The sequence below is a fragment of the Anomaloglossus baeobatrachus genome, chromosome 9, assembly GCF_048569485.1.
Source record: "Anomaloglossus baeobatrachus isolate aAnoBae1 chromosome 9, aAnoBae1.hap1, whole genome shotgun sequence".
Taxonomy (NCBI): domain Eukaryota; kingdom Metazoa; phylum Chordata; class Amphibia; order Anura; family Aromobatidae; genus Anomaloglossus; species Anomaloglossus baeobatrachus.
In genome coordinates, this window is record NC_134361.1 from 147,852,991 (window position 1) to 147,866,085 (window position 13,095).

General features: G+C 43.6%; 1 protein-coding gene across 1 annotated transcript in view; it reads right to left on the minus strand.

The window, feature by feature from the left end:
* TEX11 (testis expressed 11) overlaps nucleotides 1–13,095 on the minus strand; it is a 1,632,405-nt gene that overhangs the window by 693,799 nt on the left and 925,511 nt on the right. The window lies entirely within an intron of this gene.

Consider the following 13,095-nt stretch of genomic DNA (forward strand, 5'->3'; position numbering starts at 1 on the left):
GCAGAGCCCAGTATAATACAAGACTCATGTGATAACTAGGGAAAAACAAAATACATGCACATAGACTGTCCCTATAAAACTTAAATACTTTATTAAATCACTTAAAACCACACCGTGATTACTAAACGTGCACAGGATAGATTGCTAGCCTCAATAGCTGCACCTATCTGTGCACTGCCTAACAGCGGGGGTTGGCACCCTAAAAATGCAATATGAGCCCCCACTCCGCGACGACTTTCCCTGTTGCCCCTAAAGTCCCTGCCGGAAAAAAAGGTGCAGTGCCCAAGATAAGTGCAACAAACAAATTGGTGTGGCAGGTGGACAGTAGGGAGGAAAATTAAAAAACTTCTCATTGATGTGAATAAAATGGTAATTTCAAGCCTCAACGTGTTTCTCCCAGAAGTGGATTCCTCAGGAGGCCAATAGTAAACTACAATGGTGGTTCAGGAAAACCCTCTGTAGCCTAATGGCTGATTCAAAGAGGGGATCCTGTTGATAAATAGCACACTTCAGACCCAAATAGTGCTGGTGTCCAAGGGAAAACACCCTATTCAATGAGATCACCATATTTATATATATATATATATATAAAATTAGTGATAAGTGAGCAAAGCTAGAAAAATGATAGATGGATGAATTTTAGATTGATAGTTATTAGAGCTATTTAGCCAAATAACTAAATAATTAAAGGTAAAAAAAAAATGATGTGCGGTCACCCCTATTTTTCATAACCAGCACAGGTAAAGCAGCATATGCGGGCTGCAATCCTCAGCTGGCTGCTGTACCTTTGCTGGATATGAAAAATGAAGGGGATCCCATGCTGTTTTGGGTAGAGCCCAGTATAGTGCCAGAACTGATGCATCTAATGAATGCGTCACTTCTGGGGTGGCTGCAGGCTGCAATTTTTAGGCTGGGAAGTGCCAAATAACCATAGGCCTTTGAATCCTAATACCAGTCCCAGCTGTGTGTTGTACATTAGCGAATTATAAAAACTGGGGGGGCCCATGCTTTTTTTAAAAAAAAAAAAAAAAAACCCCACAAACCACATATAATGTTTCCTTATCTTGCCGTGAGTCCATTGAACTGTATCGCATTTTTGACGGATCCAGCATTGATGTGAGAGCAGCCTTAACCACCTGGCACCTTGTTTGAATAGATATGACATCTTTCTCTTTCAGTGTAATCACTCTGCCCATTAACTTTACTGGGCTGTTCCTTTATATTTACTGATGCACTTTATTTACCCATGGATATTGTATCCTTGAGTATTGTCCTATTCATGTGACTTTAACACAGTAACTACAAGTAGGCTATTCTAGTGCAATACATTAATAGGAACTTTCCTATTTTGGGCATTAGCATATAGACACTTTACTTACATATCTATTTTTGATGTAGTCATCACCAGTATAAATACAGTTTTGATATTTATTATTCATATTAATTATATGCACTTGGCACTTTTACAATTTCAAAGTCATATATACAGTCATATGAAAAAGTTTGGGCACCCCTATTAATGTTAACCTTTTTCTTTATAACAATTTGGGTTTTTGCAACAGCTATTTCAGTTTCATATATCTAATAACTGATGGACTGAGTAATATTTCTGGATTGAAATGAGGTTTATTATACTAACAGAAAATGTGCAATCTGCATTTAAACAAAATTTGACCGATGCAAAAATATGGGCACCCTTAGCAATTTCTTGATTTGAGCACTCCTAACTATTTTTTACTGACTTACTAAAGCACTAAATTGGTTTTGTAACCTCATTGAGCTTTGAACTTCATAGGCAGGTGTATCCAATCATGAGAAAAGGTATTTAAGGTGGCCACTTGCAAGTTGTTCTCCTATTTGACTCTCCTATGAAGAGTGGCATCATGGGCTCCTCAAAACAACTCTCAAATGATCTGAAAACAAAGATTATTCAACATAGTTGTTCAGGGGGAAGGATAAAAAAAGTTGTCTCAGAGATTTAAACTGTCAGTTTCCACTATGAGGAACATAGTAAGGAAATGGAAGAACACAGGTACAGTTCTTGTTAAGCCCAGAAGTGGCAGGCCAAGAAAAATATCAAAAAGGCAGAGAAGAAGAATGGTGAGAACAGTCAAGGACAATCCACAGACCACCTCCAAAGACCTGCAGCTTCATCTTGCTGCAGATGGTGTCAATGTGCATCGGTCAACAATACAGCGCACGTTGCACAAGGAGAAGCTGTATGGGAGAGTGATGCAAAAGAAGCAGTTTCTGCAAGCACGCCACAAACAGTTGCCTGAGGTATGCAAAAGCACATTTGGACAAGCCAGTGACATTTTGGAAGAAGGTCATGTGGACTGATGAAACAAAGATTGAGTTGTTTGGTCATACAAAAAGGCGTTGTGCATGGAGGCAAAAAAACACGGCATTCCAAGAAAAGTACTTGCTACCCACAGTAAAATTTGGTGGAGGTTCCATCATGCTTTGGGGCTGTGTGGCCAATTCCGGCACTGGGAATCTTGTTAAAGTTGAGGGTCGCATGGATTCAACTCAGTATCAGCAGATTCTTGACAATAATGTGCAAGAATCAGTGATGAAGTTGAAGTTACGCAGGGGATGGATATTTCAGCAAGACAATGATCCAAAACACCAACCAAATCTACTCAGGCATTCATGCAGAGGAACAATTACAATGTTCTGGAATGGCCATCCCAGTCCCCAGACCTGAATATCATTGAAAATCTGTGGGATGATTTGAAGCGTGTTGTCCATGCTCGGCGACCATCAAACTTAACCCCTTAACGACCGCCGATACGCCTTTTAACGGCGACAAATTAGGGTACTTCTTCCGATCCGCCGTTTTTTAACGGCGGTCAGAAAAAAGGGTCCAGCGCCCCCCAGAGTCAGAAAATTTCCGGGGTCTCAGCTGCCGGGGGTAGCTAAGACCCCGGAGATTACGGTTCGGGCCGTTTTTCTCATTTAAAGGTACGGTGATCGCCGTTATTAACCGAATAACGGCAAGCATGTACCAGCAAAATGAAATGCCGGTATTTAATGGTTTTTAATGGTTTCGCTCACATTTGACATGATCTATCAGTCAAATGTGAGAGAACTGTCCTTGTCCGGTCCCTCCCGGTCCCCCCCCCCGTACCTGGGTCTCGTTACAGAATTCCCATGGCATTACCCTGTCCCCCCTCCTTCTCGTGTCCGTGTAAAATGGCGGGCGCATGCGCAGTTCGACCGCCGAAGTCTGCCTCTTTCCACCTAGCAACGTTCGGAATTTATTTCATTGGTTCCTGACATTTGATCACTGTGTTAGACCCTATCACAGTGATCAAGTACCCAAAATATTTTGGAAATGGCAGCATTTGGGTCTGCCTCCCTCTTCTCTCCCTTGTAGTTGATCTGGGATAGAAGAGAGAGAGACTACATTTGCTGCTGTTTGTCAGAAAAAAAAAAAACACCAATTTTTATTCTAAATCACTCATCCTCATCTCCAATATCCTCGCCCAAAATATCCCCCCCCCAAATATCCTCATCACCTCCGTCAGAATCCCCCCTTAGTTAGAATTTTTATTTTAGATTTTTTTTCTTAGAAGAGGGTTAGGATTAAAAAAAAAAAAATTAAATTTTTTTTTAAAAAAATTTAGAAAAAAAAAAAATTGTAGTATTTTTTTCTTTTTTTTTTGCTAGGCAGTGAAAAATAATGGTGCGGAGAACATTTACCACTGAGCGGGCATACATGCTTCTTGCCTCCGGCAATTCAGGCTCGGATACAGAGTCTGCCTCTGAAATCGAGCGATTTTCGGATAGTGACGACTCGGCTTCCACCACGGGATCCGACAGCCCGATGGTAGCGGAGTCGGTCGTCACTGCTGAAACGTCAGAGGCAGGTCCAAGTAGTGCCCTTCCCCGGCCACTATGGTATCCTGACCCGTTCTTCTCCCCTCAAATTCCTCTATTTGTAGCAACCCCCGGTATAAATGTAAATGTCACAAATTTTACCCCATTAGATTTTTTCCAAATTTATGTTACCCCAAAAGTCCTCCAATTATTTGCCCCCCAAACCAATTTATATGCCTGTCAACATATATCCCAAAATCCTACCTCCATCCATTCCTGCTCCTGGATCCCCACAAATGTCCCTGAACTAAAAAAAATTTTGGGCATTACTTTTAACATGGGGTTAGTGAAAAAAAACCTACTCTCCGCTCGTACTGGGCAACAAAAACAGTGCACAGCACCCCTGTGTTTGCAGCAATCATGACCCGATCCTGATATGAGACCCTTTTGCGATTCCTGCATTTTAACGATAATTCCCAAGCCCCCCAAAGAAATGACCCAAACTATGACCGACTTTATAAATTGAGACCCCTAATATCCCTTCTAAAAGCTACCTTCCTAAATTCGTATACCCCAGACAAAAATGTTTCTATAGACGAGTCCCTTATGAGCTACAAGGACCGTCTGTCTTTCCGCCAATTTATCCCCTCCAAGCGTGCCAAATATGGTATAAAACTATACAAAATGTGCGAAAGCACAACCGGTTACACTTGTACCTTTCTCATTTACGAGGGGAGGGACTGCAGAATCAACCCCCCCAAACTGCCCCCAGACAATTGGCATCCCAGGCAAAATTGTCTGGGAGCTAATGACCCCCTTCCTTGAGAAAGGCTATCACGTGTATACCGATAATTACTACACCAGTGTCCCCCTTTCTAAATCCCTCCACGCTGCAAACACAAGGGCCTGTGGAACAATCAGAAAAAAAAAAAAAAGAGTTGGTCTACCGTCACAGTTGGTGTCTAAATGTGTGGAGAAGGGTGCGTCCTCATCACTGGCAAGTGACCATCTTCTTGCCATAAAATGGAGAGACCGCAAGGACGTTTTCATGCTCACCACATTGCATACGGACACCACTATGACGGTCAGGGATAGGGGCACCACCAGGGACAAACAGAAGCCGCTCTGTGTCGCAGACTACAATAAGTTCATGGGAGGTGTAGATCTGTCTGACCAGGTGCTTCAGCCTTATCTGGTGAAGCGGAAAACCAGGACCTGGTATAAAAAGGTAGCAATCTATCTCCTACAGGTTGCTACCTATAATAGCTTCATCCTCTAAAAAATCTCAAGGACCGCTCTCTTTCCTCCAATACCAGGAGAAAATTATTGGGAGCCTCCTCTTTGACTCGGAGACACAGGAGGAAGCCTTCGAGTCAGAGTATGTCCGGAGACTGTCCGAGCGTCATTTCGTTCACCCCATCCCTTCCACTCCCATCCAAAGGTATCCCCAAAAAAGATGCCGTGTTTGTAGAGAGCACGGCACAAGGAGCGATTCCCGGTACTACTGCCCCATGTGCCCCTCCCAACCAGGCCTTTGGATCTCCCCTTGTTTTGAAACCTACCACACATCCCACAATTAATTGGCATAAATAAATTAGACCAAACTGTGTGGTAGCAGGTTTTTTTTAATTTTGCAAATACTTTACTTTTATATTTCTGTTTAGTGGGCCCCAGTAATTTTTTTTTTCTTGGACTAGTAATAGAGAAAATTTTCAGCAGTAAAACACATTTTACCCCATTTCACAATTAATTCCAGGACTTTATCATCACATACCAAACAATTATTCAGACAAAACCCAGTCCACATGCCCACGTCTTTAGACTCCAGAGGGTGGACCCCACTAATGTTCTTGAAAAGTCTCATCATTTGACAACTTTCCAGGACTTAATTACTCAAACATTTTTTTTTTTACCAATTATTTTAGTTTGACTCATATTACCACTAGGTCTTGCTACACAAAACTTTTCTTTGCATTTATCTTGTTATTATGGAGATGATCATTTTATTGGAGGATCCCCTCTAACAATGATGCTGTTCCGTATTCATACACTATGGGCAGGGTTCTTGCCGAACCACCTGCATCGAACAATACTTTCAGAATTCTGTAACGGATTGGTCGTTTTGTGCACATAGCGGTTCCTACCTTGGCAGGCAGGAGCCTGTTATGGTATACCATGTCGCATGGCACATTTGTCCCTCATATAGGGATTGATGGAGCCAAGAAGACATTGTACGACCAGTTATTTGGAAGATAAAGCTGTCCTTCCGGCCCTGCTGGTGTTCTGTCATCTTTGGCACACTCAGGTTTGCCACATAGTGGCTGCCTACTCCTCCACATTTAAACATTTTGCCCTTCCGTCCAATAAAGTTTATTCTTCCTTCTACAACTGTTTTGTTAGCAAGACCAAGTTCAGTAAATGTGTTTTTAGGGGCATGCCGCCCTTTGTGAGTAATAATTCCTGGAAGGATTTTCTTGTTTGGTATCATAGTATCATAGTTTTTAAGGTTGAAGGGAGACTCTAAGTCAATCTAGTTCAACCCGTAGCCTAACATGTTGATCCAGAGGAAGGCAAAAAAACCCCAATGTGGCAAACAAGCTCCAATAGGGAAAAAAAATTCCTTCCTGACTCCACATATGGCAATCAGACTAGTTCCATGGATCAACACCCTGTCATAAAATCTAATATACATAACTGGTAATATTAAATTTTTCAAGAAAGGCGTCCAGGCTCTGCTTAAATGTTAGTAGTGAATCACTCATTACAACATCATGCAGCAGAGAGTTCCATAGTCTAACTGCTCGTACAGTAAAGAATCCTCGTCTATTAAGATTAAACCTTCTTTCCTCAAGACGTAGCGGATGCCCCCATGTTCCAGTCGCAGGCCTAGGTGTAAAAAGATCTTTGGAAAGGTCTCTGTACTGTCCCCTCATATATTTATACATTGTGATTAGATCCCCCCCCAAGCCTTCGTTTTTCCAAACTAAATAACCCCAAATTTAATAACCTGTCTTGGTATTGCAGCCCACCCATTCCTCTAATAATCTTGGTCGCTCTTCTCTGCACCCTCTCCAGTTCAGCTATGTCCTTCTTATATATCGATGACCAGAATTGTACACAGTATTCTAAGTGCGGTCGCACTAGTGACTTGTAGAGAGGTAGAACTATATTTTTTTCATGAACACTTATACCTCTTTTAATACATCCCATTATTTTATTAGCCCTGGCAGCAGTTGCCTGACATTGTCCACTAAAGTTAAGTTTACCATCCACCCATACACCCAAGTCTTTCTTTGTCTGTTTTACCTAGTGTTCTACAAGTTCATAATTATAAATTTTATTTCCTCTACCCAAGTGCATGACCTTACATTTATCTACATTAAACTTCAATTGCCACTTCTCAGCCCAATCCTCCAATTTACATGAATCTCCCTGTAATATAAAATTATCCTCCTCTGTATTGATTACCCTGCAGAGTTTAGTATCATCTGCAAATATTGAAATTCTACTCCGCATGCCCCCAACAAGGTCATTAATAAATATGTTGAAAAGAAGCGGGCCCAATACTGACCCCTGTGGTACCCCACTATGAACTGAGAACCAGCCCGAGTACGTACCATTAATAACCACCCTTTGTTTCCTATCACTGAGCCAATTTTTAACCCAGTTACACATTTTCCCCTATCCCCATTATTCTCATTTTATGTACCAACCTTTTGTGTGGCACCATATCAAAAGCTTTTGAAAAGTCCATATACACAACACCCACTGCATTTCCCTGGTCCAGGCTTGAACTTACCTCTTCATAGAAGCCGATCAAATTAGTTTGACAGGATCGATCCCTCATAAACCCATGTTGATACTCTGTCATAAGGTTATTTTTCTTGAGATACTCCAATATAGGATCTCTCAAGAAACCCTCAAGGATTTTACCAACCGTAGAGGTTAAACTTACCGGCCTATAATTTCCCGGCTCAGTTTTTGTCCCCTTTTTGAATATTGGCACCACATTTGCTATGCGCCAGTCCTGCGTTACCGACCCTGTTATTAAGGAATCTGTGAAGATTAAAAATAATGGTCTATCACAGAACTCAATTCCTGTAGTACTCTGGGGTGTATGCCATCCGGGCCTGGAGATTTGTCAACCTTAGTGATTTCGAGCCGGCGGCGTACTTCTTGCTGGGTTAAGCAGGTAATATTCAAGGGTGAATTTATGTTATCACTGGTCATGTCATCTGCCATGTCATTTTCTTGTATAAAAACCGTAGAAAAAAAAAAGTCATTCAGCAGGTTGGCTTTACCTTCATCCCCTTCCACCATTTTTAAGGGGGCCAACACTATCGCTTTTCAGTTTTTTACTGTTTATGTAGTTAAAGAATATTTTAGGATTATTTTTACTTTCTCTCGCAATGAGTCTCTGTCTCAAACTTAGCTAACTTAATTTGCTTTTTACATATTTTATTTAATTTTCTATAATTATATAATGCCTCATCACTACCTACCCTCTTTAATTCTTTTAAGACTTTCTGTTTTTCTTTTATTGCTTCCCTTACAGCTCTATTTAGCCATAGGGGTTTCCTCCTATTTCTAGCATGTTTCTTCCCATAGGGTATATTTTCTGCACAAGCCCTATTCAGGATGCTCATAAAAGTCTCCCATTTGCTTTGTGTACTTTTATTACTTAGTACATCATCCCAGTTTATTGCACTAAGATCATCTCTCAACCGTTTAAAATTTGCTTTCCTGAAGTTTAGTGTCCTTGTAGCCCCTCTACTATACATCTTACTAAAGAATACATGAAAACTTATTATTTTGTGATCACTATTCCCCAAGTAACCCCCAACTTGCATATTTGATATGCGGTCTGGCCTATTGGTTAGTACAAGGTCTAGTAGCGCTCCCCCTCTTGTGGGGTCCTGTACCATTTGTGAAAGGTAATTATCTTTCATTGTTATCAAAAATCTATTTCCTTTGCTAGAACTGCAAGTTTCTGTTCTCCAATTTATATCGGGATAGTTAAAGTCCCCCATAATAATTACCTCTCCGAGTCTCGCTGCTTTATCAATTTGCTTTATGAGGAAATTCTCTACCTCTTCCATAATATTCGGCGTCTTATAACACACCCCTATCAGTATTTTATTATTCATTCTCCCCCCCCTTATCTCCACCCATAGGGACTCTATATTCTCAGTACCTTCACATATGTTGTCACGCAGGATGGGTTTTAAGGATGATTTTACATATAGACACACACCTCCCCCTCGCTTATTTGTACGGTCATTCCTGAATAGTTTATAACCCTGTAAATTAACAGCCCAGTCATAGCTCTCATCCAGCCATGTCTCTGATATCCCCACTATATCATAATTTTTTTCCAACAATATTAATTCTAATGCCTCCACCTTATTTGTGAGGCTTCGGGCATTAGTATACATGCATGTTACGTATGACTCTGTACCTCTATTCCTGCTTACTGTATTACCTGTCCTAACCCTTTCCCCTCCCGTACCACCCCCAATTCCATTACTTGTGCCCTGGTCACTATCTGCACTACATTCCCCTTCTATAAAGTGAATACCCTCGTCCCCCCCATTCCTAGTTTAAACACTCCTCCAACCTTCTAGCCATCTTCTGGCCCAGCACAGCTGCACCCTCCCCATTAAGATGCAGCCCATCCCTAGCATAGAATCTGTAGCCAACTGAAAAGTCGGCCCAATTCTCCAGCAACCCAAAACCCTCTTTCCTACACCAATTCCTGAGTCACCTGTTAACCTCCCTCATCTCCCTTTTCCTCTCTGGTGTGGCTCGTGGCACAGGTAGTATTTCCGAAAATACCACCTTGGAGGTCCATGCTTTAAGCTTACAACCTAATTCCCTGAAATCATCTTTAAGGACCTTCCACCTACCTCTAACTTTGTTATTTGTGCCAATGTGTACAATGACCGCTGGGTCCTCCCCAGCCCCTCCCAGTAATCTGTCAACCCGATCAGCGATGTGCCGAACTCGAGCGCCAGGAAGACAACACACTGTTCGGCGATCCCTGTCTTTGTGACAGATTGCCCCATCTGTCCCCCACTACCAGTACCTGTCTTGCCTGCCCTGCACTCCTATTCCCCCCCTTACTGGAGCAGACACTCCTCTGGCGTTCAGAGGTCATGCCTTGCTGCAGCAATGCTACCCCTGTAATGACATCCCCATCTGCCAAGTTTGCAAACCTATTTGGGTGTGTCAGTTCAGGACTAGCCTTCCTAGCACTTTTCCCTTTACCCCCCTTTCTAACTGTCACCCAGCTACCTACCTCACCGTCCTGCCGCTCCCTACTACGATCCTCCCCCACATCTGACCCAGCAAGCTGCTGCTCAGTGAGCAGCAAACTCCTTTCCATATTGCTAATGCATCTCAGAGTTGCCAGCTGCTCATTTAGATCCAGTATCTGGGCTTCCAAATGTGCAACTTGCGCACATCTCGAACAGTATGCAGCCTCGAACGGCTTTTCAAGGACTGCATACATGAGACAAGATGTACACTGGATCGCATTAGCAATAGTGGAGCACATTTTCTATTGGGGATAGCACTTAACAAATGTTAAGTAATTAAACAACTAAATACAAACAATTCTACTCACACTTACCGTATTTTTCGGACTATAAGACGCACCGGAGTATAAGACGCACCCTGGTTTTAGAGGAGGAAAATGGGAAAATAAAACTTTAAGCAAAAAATGTGGTCATGACACACTGTTATGGGGCGAGGATCTGCTGCTGACACTGTTATGGGGGTAATGTCCCCAAATTCTCTACTAAGGTACCCCATCCTGGTAATGATCCTCCTGCCTTGTATATGATCCTGCTATAAACCCCCATCCATCCTGTTCACATACCCCCCCATCCAGCCTGTTCACATACCCCCCCCCCCATCCAGCCTGTTCACATACCCCCCCCATCCAGCCTGTTCACATACCCCCCCCCCATCCAGCCTGTTCACATACCCCCCCCCATCCAGCCTGTTCACATACCCCCCCATCCAGCCTGTTCACATACCCCCCCCATCTAGCCTGTTCACATACCCCCCCCATCCAGCCTGTTCACATACCCCCCCATCCAGCCTGTTCACATACCCCCCCCATCCAGCCTGTTCACATACCCCCCCCATCCAGCCTGTTCACATACCCCCCCATCCAGCCTGTTCACATACCCCCCCCATCCAGCCTGTTCACATACCCCCCCATCCAGCCTGTTCACATACCCCCCCATCCAGCCTGTTCACATACCCCCCCATCCAGCCTGTTCACATACCCCCCCCCATCCAGCCTGTTCACATACCCCCCCCCGTCCAGCCTGTTCACATACCCCCCCATCCAGCCTGTTCACATACCCCCCCATCCAGCCTGTTCACATACCCCCCCATCCAGCCTGTTCACATACCCCCCCATCCAGCCTGTTCACATACCCCCCCCATCCCTCCTGCTCATATACTCCCATACTGCTATATGCCCCCATCGTGCTCATATACCATCCTGGTATATGGCCTGTATCCTATAGCACAGAGAAAAAAAATAAACGTTTATACTCACCTTTTCCTCACTCCCCGCAGCACCGATCATCTTCCTCTGTGCGCCACTGACCTGTGTGTGTGGAGCCGTTCCCCTGCTGCATCGCGATGTCTTCCTGTCTGTGCCGATCAGCTGACCGGCTCAGCACAGATCAGCTGACCGGCTCAGCACAGATCAGCTGACCGGCTCAGCACAGATCAGCTGACCGGCTCAGCACAGATCAGCTGACCGGCTCAGCACAGATCAGCTGACCGGCACAGACAGGAAGACATCGCGTGCTGCAGGGGGGCGGCTCCACACACGGGGACGGGTGAGTGTACTGATTCACTGCACCCCGCGCTGGTAATGACGCGCGGGGGGCAGTGAATACAGCCGCACATGATCACTCCAGGCTGTGATTGCCAGGGGTGATCATGCGGCCGGCTCTTTGCTATGCGCGCGTCCCCGCTCGTCCTCCCGCCCACCTGTCAGTGCCGGCTTCAGCGCTGAGAGATGGGCGGGAGGATGGGCGTGCATATGTAATGAGCGGGCCCACATGGTCACGGCAGGCGCTGCTGCTGCCTGCTCGTGCCCCCGATGACCTGCAGCACCCTCATTCCCAGCCGCAGCCCTATAGTCAGACCATAAGACGCACCCCCAACTTTCCCCCAACATTTGGGGGAAAAAAAAAGTGCGTCTTATGGTCCGAAAAATACGGTACTTTTGCTCACACTTTGTTCACTCACGCTCACAATGAAGAAGACGGGTCAAAATTCAGAAGTCTTCCTTCCGGCTGTAACGGCCAAAACCCGGTTCTCCTTCAGCTTGCGGTGACTCTTCACTTATCCCAGAAGGCACTGGGAATATGCAAATTATCCTCGCAGGACTCCTCCCCTGGTAGCACAATCTCTCTGTAAGCTTTGAATAGGTTCTGGGATTCCATCAGTTTTACCCTGAAGACCAAATGGTGCACCACCTATAATAGGCATCAGCTGCATAAAAAATGGTGTCAAACTACTCCCTACCCCTGTAAACAAATATATTATACATTACAGGGTATAACTTACAAAGACATTTATGATACAAGTAAAATATATCTTTGTACCGTGTTAGCCAGTAGAGATAAAAAAATTGTTTAAAAGAACAGAGAGTCCTCAGTGGTTGATACCTTTTAATGGCTAACTGAAAAGATGGTAATAATTGCAAGCTTTCGAGACTACTCAGGTCTCTTCATCAGGCATGGTATCTGCCATAGAGATAGTTCTGTTTCATATAACTTGTTCTTTTTTTTTTTTTTTCTTTTTTTTTTTTTTCTTTTTACTGCACTATTCTAAGTCCTGTTGTGTATAAATACGTGACTCTTCAGATTTTGTGTTATACCATGCCTGATGAAGAGACCTGAGTAGTCTCGAAAGCTTGCAATTATTACCATCTTTTCAGTTAGCCATTAAAAGGTATCAACCACTGAGGACTCTCTGTTCTTTTAAACAATTTTTTTAAAGACATTTATGGGGTTTTTCTGTTCTTGAAACCCAAAAGCTCTGCAAATATGAGAATATATTCCAAATTCAGCCAAATTTCCTTTCCCAAATTCAAATATTGCTCCTTTTGTTCCAAGCTCTCCTATTTGCCCGTACAGAGATTTCTCGCCACATGTGGGGTATCGGCGCGCTCATAAAAAAGTGGGTAACAAAGTGTGAGCTCCAATTTTTGGAGCAACCTCTTGAAAAAGTGAGAAAATT